General features: G+C 44.3%; 1 non-coding gene across 1 annotated transcript; it reads right to left on the reverse strand.

The window, feature by feature from the left end:
• Positions 1–3,779: 3,779 nt before the first annotated feature.
• Positions 3,780–3,943, reverse strand: LOC115072733. The gene has a single exon (XR_003851757.1). It is a non-coding gene; the product is annotated as a U1 spliceosomal RNA (small nuclear RNA).
• Between the last annotated feature and the right edge of the window lie 3,670 nt (positions 3,944–7,613).

Raw genomic sequence — 7,613 nt, forward strand, 5'->3', positions numbered from 1 at the left:
TGAGAGTATGGGACATGGGAGCAAATGACATCAGTCTAAGTCCTTCAGAAGCTTCACAGCTGGAAGCCACCCTTCCATCCTTGCGATATAGGCTGTTCAACCTAGGCCAATGCAGGGGGAAGCAGTCTTTAATGGGGTGGCTGGTTAAAGGTATTAAAGATACATGGTTGTCACCAAGGGAGACTGACATGATTAGCAGGGGCTGGAGGACTATAAAGGAGGGGCAGGCATTACTGAAAGAACTAGGTATGAGAAAAGCAATATATGACATCCAGTTCACTGGGCCAGATAAGACAGTGTTCAGCAGATATATGAAGGAATGCTTACTTCAATTGGGACCTCAAGAATGGTATGGGGCTTTAATGGTTTTACTAAGCCTTTTAACGGAACAGGGTCTTTGAGAGTGAGACAGGCTTTGTCAAATCTAAATGATTCTGACCAGCATGTAAAACGTGTCTGTAAAATAACAGAACACCCTATAAGAGTTATAAAAAAGACCAGGCAGAGGAAGTGGTCCACTTGGGTTACTCGAAGACAAATGTGGCAAGACTTATGTCAAGCCCATTCCCAGAGAAAAAAAAATTGATAGAAAACCAATTCGGTACTAAGGAGTTTCTGGAAGGCTTTAAAACCAGAACAACAGTTTACAAAGTACATTCAAAGGATAAAAACTGTTCCAGGGGAGGTTAAGAATTCCCAAAGATTGAAGAGAAAAAAAAATTGATAGAAAACCAATTCGGTACTAAGGAGTTTCTGGAAGGCTTTAAAACCAGAACAACAGTTTACAAAGTACATTCAAAGGATAAAAACTGTTCCAGGGGAGGTTAAGAATTCCCAAAGATTGAATAAGGTGCATTTCTCTTCTGATAAAGGCTTTGTTAGGGGTGGAGGCAGTTTTTCTCACCAAGGCCTTCCCCAGCAGCCAGGTATGGTCAAAGGAAAGATGACAGATATGGCTACTGTCAAGAGGCAGACCCAGGGCCTGCCTGACTCAGGGAACCAACAGGTACAGCAGGAACAAGAAAATCCCCCTGCCTCCTTAGCCCAGTGCAGGGTTAGGCAACTGGAGCCAACACCTGTAAGTGTATCAAGGATAAAAGAATAGAAAGAGACTCCATGTAAAATCCCCAAAATGCAAAATGACTCCAAAGGGATAACTAAAGATAGTAAAGAACAAAATTAATACCTTGTACCCATGCTATGGTACCTAACAAAGATCTATGGAGAAAAGTTAATACAAATGGATAAAACTTTTCCATGCTGTGTTGGACCTTCTTCCAGTGTTTTACAGATGTGAAACCCATTTGAAAGATACCTGAAGAAACAAAGGTCAGCTGTAGCTGTACAATTCTTGCGAGTTTTATGGTTGGGTAAGATAAAAACAGAGGCTCCCAAACTGTACAACTGTTAAGAAAATCTACAGTACCAGGGGTGGGTTGCCCCAATATAAGCTTTTGGTCAGAGAGAGATCCTAGAGGTCCTCAAATTCACCAAGGCTATTGCCACTAATGCCAATTGTACACTAGAAAGGTCAGTAAGGTGATGTTGCTGAAGAAACAGCATGTGAGCGCAGGAGGAAAAAAGATGGAGCTGAGACTAAGCCAAAAACTCCATGTCACTGGATGATGTTCATAGTACCATAAGGCACTATGAAGATGGTTGGGGAAGAAAGGCTCCCCTATGATTGTACTCAACAATGGACCCCATGTGCTGCACACTATGGAAATGCCAAGCAATGCCTGCAAGCGCAATAATGACTCAACTTACATACATACAACTGACAAATTTCTAATTGGATAAGGCCCACTCCTAGGGGTGGGACACACATATGGTGCTGTAGACCAGGCCAACCCCATGTCAATAAAGGCTACAGGCCCTAGCAGGGAAGCCATTACAAGTATACTGTTAAATGAATATAGTACACCTACTGGGATATCCTCTAGGCATCTGTATTTACATTCATGTTTGTTTAGGTGTGTCTACTTCTTTCCATTTGCCTCTATAGAAGAAATACCGCCCAGATAGATCAACAGCCACGGCTTGAAAACAAATAATGGGGAGGCCTAAGAAGTCAGTATCTCACCATGATACAAGAGAGATCACCCTACATCTGTCACCCCTTCCAAGGCTCAGGGACCCTTGTGGAAGACTGGTGGAAAGATTGTTAGAGCTGAAGGAAGGGGTGGAGTGTGCCCCGAGGGGCACTTATTCCTCCAAGGGGAGTGGCCTGCTGTGGAGAATTGGCTGCAGAGAGTTAGTTATGGAGAGGGAGCTGTGGAGAGTTAGCTGCAGAGGGAGGAGCTTTGGTGCAAGCTTGGTGGAGGCAGCTAAGTGGGAAAAATGGCTATGTCTTGCCCACATGGACTCAAGAAGGGGCATTTACTGACCTGGAGTGAGACTGCCGGCCCATGAGGCATGGGAGAAAGCTAATGGAGACTGTAGATGGGGCGTAGAAGCGATCTGGAATGGCGGGCCACTGAGCCACAGAGCAGCACAGGGCACCAAGTGTGTGCCTTTGTAAGTTACACTATTTCCCCTACCCAGGATATAAACTATGAAAAATTCAGATAAAGATGTTATATGGTTTATCTATTAGTGCCAGGAGTAAGTAACCCTAAGAGAACTCGGACAACATGTTCTGTGATTGTTCTTTTAAATTCTGTGTCCTGGGTCATCTCTAGGGGGTTCTTCCTGTAGAACTCTTCTACAGGACTAGTGGATTTTGGTAGGAACATAGTGTTTTGGCTTTCCATTTTATTATTTTTTGTTGTGATTATGGCATGTGAATTTCTTTTGTTGTGATTCTGGTATGAAAATCAAGTCTTCTTTTGTTGAGTTGAAGTTTGTGTTTGTATTATTGGTGTGCCTTCGTTGTTTTCTTATTGGTTATGTAAGCTGGGTGGTCTAGGTTTCAAATTCTCTCAGATTTTATTCTGGAGGGAACTAATGGCTTCAGATCAGCTACTCAGGAGCTCCTACAGAAGTCTAAGCCAGGCTCTAGTCAGGCACACTCAGGATTCCTTCCAAGATTTGGACCCCTACTAGTAGGTTGGTACTCAGAGCACAGTTTGGGAAGGCCCAATTTTGGGAGGCCCAATTTTGGCACTCTCAGGCAGTCTGCTGAGTTCTCAGCCCCTACATTGATGGAGGCCAGATTAGGCACTCTCAGACATGCTAAGGTCTCAGTCTTACCCTACCATAGGGCAGAGGTCTGCCCTGGGGCTGTGGGAGGGGCCTCACATAACCCCAGTAAGGGGGTTGGGTAAGGTGAGATTTGAGGAAGCCCACCACCACGTGGAGGCTGGATCCAGAGGCTCTCAGGCGGTCTGATGAGTTCTCAGCCCCTAAGCCAGGCAAAGGCCATATGAGGTACTTCTCTGGCCGTCTGCTGATTTCTCAGCCCTTATGCCAGAAGAAGACCAGATTAGGCACTCTCAGGCTGTCTGCTGAGTTCTCAGCTCCTAGACCAGATGGAGGCCAGATCAGGCACTCTCCAAATCTTGAAATACTTTACAGGATTAAAAAAAAATCCAGATATAAAGGTTACATATTGTATGATTAATTACATGCAATGTCCAGAATGGGCAAGTGCATAGAAACATAAAATAAGTTGGGAATTACCAGGGGCTGAGAAGAGGGAAAGTGAATAACTGCTTAATGGGTATGGGGGGAGTTCTTCTGGAGTCATGAAAAGATTTGGCCATAAGAGTCAGTGGTTATCCAGTGTGAATGTAACAAAATGTCATGGGACAGCTCACTTAAAGAAAAAACTTTATTTACAGGGCAAAATGCAAACGCAATCTCCCATTACCACAAATTATGCAGTTGAGTTTCCTGCATTTGGGGCAATCACAGGGGTCAGCACATCCCAAGTGCAATGGATGAGCCTCACCCTGGGAAAACCACCTTCCTGATCATGGTGTCTCCTCTGCCAGGTAAGTATTGGACAGCTCACTTTTAAATGTTTAATTACTAGTAAATGTTTAATTGCTCATGTAATTTCACCACAATATAAAAAACAAAAGTTATATATAGTCTGAAATTTATTAGGGCTAAACATAATTAGACCTTTTTCTTGACTCCTTTATTTTGGAAGAAGTATAATCAAATTAAGAGCACCCACTTCAGGTGAGTCCCAGAGTCTCCCAAGCCTCACAGGAGAAAAAGAGAGAGCCCTCCCTGCAGATCTGATCACAGTATTAGTTCCATCAATTTTGCAAAGTAAGATGAGGGCTTAGTCCTACAGGCACAACACAGAACATCACCTGGGCCTCTGCTAGGGATAGATGCAGCCCTTCTCACCTGTTTAGTGCATCTCAGCAGACTCAAAAGTGTGAGACCTATGGGTACTAAGCCTCCCTGTGGGAACCTGGACAGAAGGAAGAGTAATACCAGCTGCTTTGAAGCAGGTCAGGCTTAGAGAACCTGTATCCACGCCTCCTACTTCAGGATGAGAGTCCACCATGTGCTGAACTCTGGTGGGAAAGCTTCCTTTCCCCAGTGGTCAGTGACCAGAGTTCTTCCTTCTGCATGGGCAGCCTGTGTGCTGAGGCAGGTGGATGCAGACGATCAGTGCTTCCTGGTGTCCTGGGAACTCATGATGTGCGCTCTGATTTTCCTGTTTTCCCGCTTGGGCTTTTCTATGATCTAAAGGCACTAGTCCTCCAATATCAAAGCAACAAGAGATGCTGAAGCTCACACTCCCCTCCTCAAGTCACCCCCTCAACAAAACAGGGGCTGGTGGCTGGGGAAACAGTGTACTGACACCCTGCCACAGATGACCACAGGCATTTCTGATGTAACTCGGACCTACTATCACTGCTGCTCAAAGTTACAAGAGAGGAAAAACCCAATGTGGTATAAATTAAATCAAAGATGGGGCTGGTGAAAAGGCTCACGGACAAAGGGACTTGTAGCACAAGCATGGAGACCAAGTTCAATCTCCAGAACCCATTTACAGGTGGAGGGAGAAAACCAATCCCACAGAGTTCTCTTCTGACCTCCACACACACTCTATGGCACATGTACCTGCACTTAAACACACAATTAATTCAATAATCAATAAATTAGTCAATTAAACCAAGTGTCAGTATTTAAAGGAACATTGTAGCACAATGATTCTATATAGTTATTTTTTAATTTAGCCTATAATTTATTATCTAGAATTATTTTTAGGAGGGCCAGGCCTGTATCATCAGCACTGAAATATCAGTTAACATTTTTCTTGAAGCAAAAGATTCCACAATGTCACCCAAGATTCAGTAAGAATGGGCAGGCACTACTGATAATATTTTAAATGAAACTGTCAGGAACAAATACAGAAAAGAAAATGCATGGGAAAGCAGAAGGAAATGAAAAGACCAAAAAGTGGAGAGGGAACGGTACATGAGACACTGGGTTGCCAAAGCATGAAAGCAATGAAAGCAGTCAAATGTTGAGCAAGCTCAGTGCTCAGTGTCACAGTGTGTGTGTGTGTGTGTGTGTGTGTGAGAGAGAGAGAGAGAGAGAGAGAGAGAGAGAGAGAGAGAGAGAGAAATTGTGTTTGGGGGGTATGCAAGGTGTTTGGGTATGAGTTGCATGCAAATGTGTTTGGGTATGTATGTTTGAATGAGTGCTGAGTGTATCTGAGTGTATGCATTTGGGTGAATGTATTAAGTATGTGCTTAGGTATAAGTGCATTTGGGTGTCAGGTATGTGTTTAGGCATGAATTGCGTCCTCATGGGTGTGTGAAGTATGTTTAGATATAAGTTTTGTGTATGTGTTTGGGTGAATAGGTGAGCTATGTGTTTAGGCATGACTTATATGGGATTGTTTCATTGAGTATGTGAGGTATATGTTTAGACACGAGTTGTGTGTTTGGGCATGTGTGAAGTATATGTTTCGGCCTGAGTTGTGTGTGTGTCTTGGTGAGTGTGTGAAAATGTTGAGGCAGGAGTTGTGTTTGGTTGTGTGAAGTATGTATTTAGGCATGATTTGTGTGTTTTGGGGTATGTGTGACGTGTGTTTAGGCATGAGTTCTATGTATGTCTGGGTGTGTGAGCTATATGTTGAGGTGGGAGGTAGGGGTGTATGTGTATGTGTGTGTGTGTGTGTGTGTGTGTGTGTGTGTGTGTTTGTGTTTGGGCATGTAGCTGACTATTGCAGGAATGTTAAGTGAAAGTTGCACGTGACACAGAATTGCTCTAGAGGAGAATCTCAACCCCAAAGCCAACAGACATGCTGGGACACTAGGTTCAGGGCAGGGGAAAGAGGCTTTGCAGGCCTACTCCAATTTCTGGCCAATCATTCTTTGGACTCCAGAATACTATGCTGGGACAGAACCTGCAGCCTGGGGTTTCTTCAGGTTGTAAGGGATCTGCCGGAGGCTTAGGGCTATCCTTCCAGTGAGGCCTGTGGGGCTGCACCATTCACTGCTCTCGGACACCTTCACTCAGGTGGTTTGCCTAGCATTTCCAAAATTTCCCAATACAGAGGATGATTACAGCAGGGGATTTCTAAATGAAGGTAGGTGATGGGCAGGCCAAGGACTGCAGTCACACGGTGTTAGATGAAAGCACTAGCACAGACAAAATACCTAGTGAATTCAACTTAGCTCATAAGAGAAGCAGACGATGACCATGTGCTACATGCACACAGAACCATGTCCACCTCCCTGTGATTGCATGGACTCACTGAGGAAGTGCGCACTGTGTCAAATCAGAAGATTGGCCACCTGTTCCCCACCCTCTACATATATCATCCATGAATTTTTTTAAGATGGGGGCCTTCTTGATGTGTAGCCCAGGCAGGCCTCAAACTTACAGCAGTCCTCCTGCCTCTGCCTTCTGAGTGCTGGGATTACAGGTGTGCACTACCATGCCTGTCTATTCAGATTTTAAGTTGTTGTTGGGATACTGGATTATTTCACATCATGAGTAAAGATGTAGTACATCCACATCCCCAGCATTCATCTCCCTACAAGGAAATCTCAGGGTCAAACCTGATGTGACAGTCAAGATATCCCTATAGACGGCAGTGAGCACTCCCCAGGCATTTCTAATGCTGCCTTCTATTATCCCTCTTAGGCACAGGAGGGCAGGGAGGAGCAGAGAAGAAGAGAAAAGCCTATTCTGACTCCATTCTAGATTCCTTTGCATCTTCTGGTCTGGCCCATACTGGAAATTGAGCTTCTCTGCTGGGCAGGGCCACTGAAGGACTTCACACCACACCCTGGAGGTCTCACCAGTGGGACTTGAGAGTAAGATGTTCACCCTACCTGGAGCCAACCCTCTCTCTAGCCCTAAGGAATCTGAAGACATCCACAGAGCTAAGATTTGGTTGGTGCTCAGGAAAGAGTAGAAGCACAACTTCTGAAGAAATTGATACAGAAGAAAAAAACAGAAGATTCAGTTGAAGTAATACTGGTCATAAATAAGGAGACTCGTACCAGCAATAGCTCAATGCCAAAATGTAAGCATTTGAACTAACACATAATTTTCAATGAGAAATCAAAAATAGAAGGAATTCCTGAATAACCATTTTACTGTTAAAGAAACCAAAGCAAGGAGGCTGGAGAGATGGCTCCGCAGTTAAGAGCACTGTTTGCTCTTGAAGAGGACCCAGGTTCAATTCC

The sequence above is a fragment of the Nannospalax galili genome, unplaced genomic scaffold (genome assembly GCF_000622305.1).
Source record: "Nannospalax galili isolate Female #2095 unplaced genomic scaffold, S.galili_v1.0 scaffold302, whole genome shotgun sequence".
NCBI classification, from domain to species: domain Eukaryota; kingdom Metazoa; phylum Chordata; class Mammalia; order Rodentia; family Spalacidae; genus Nannospalax; species Nannospalax galili.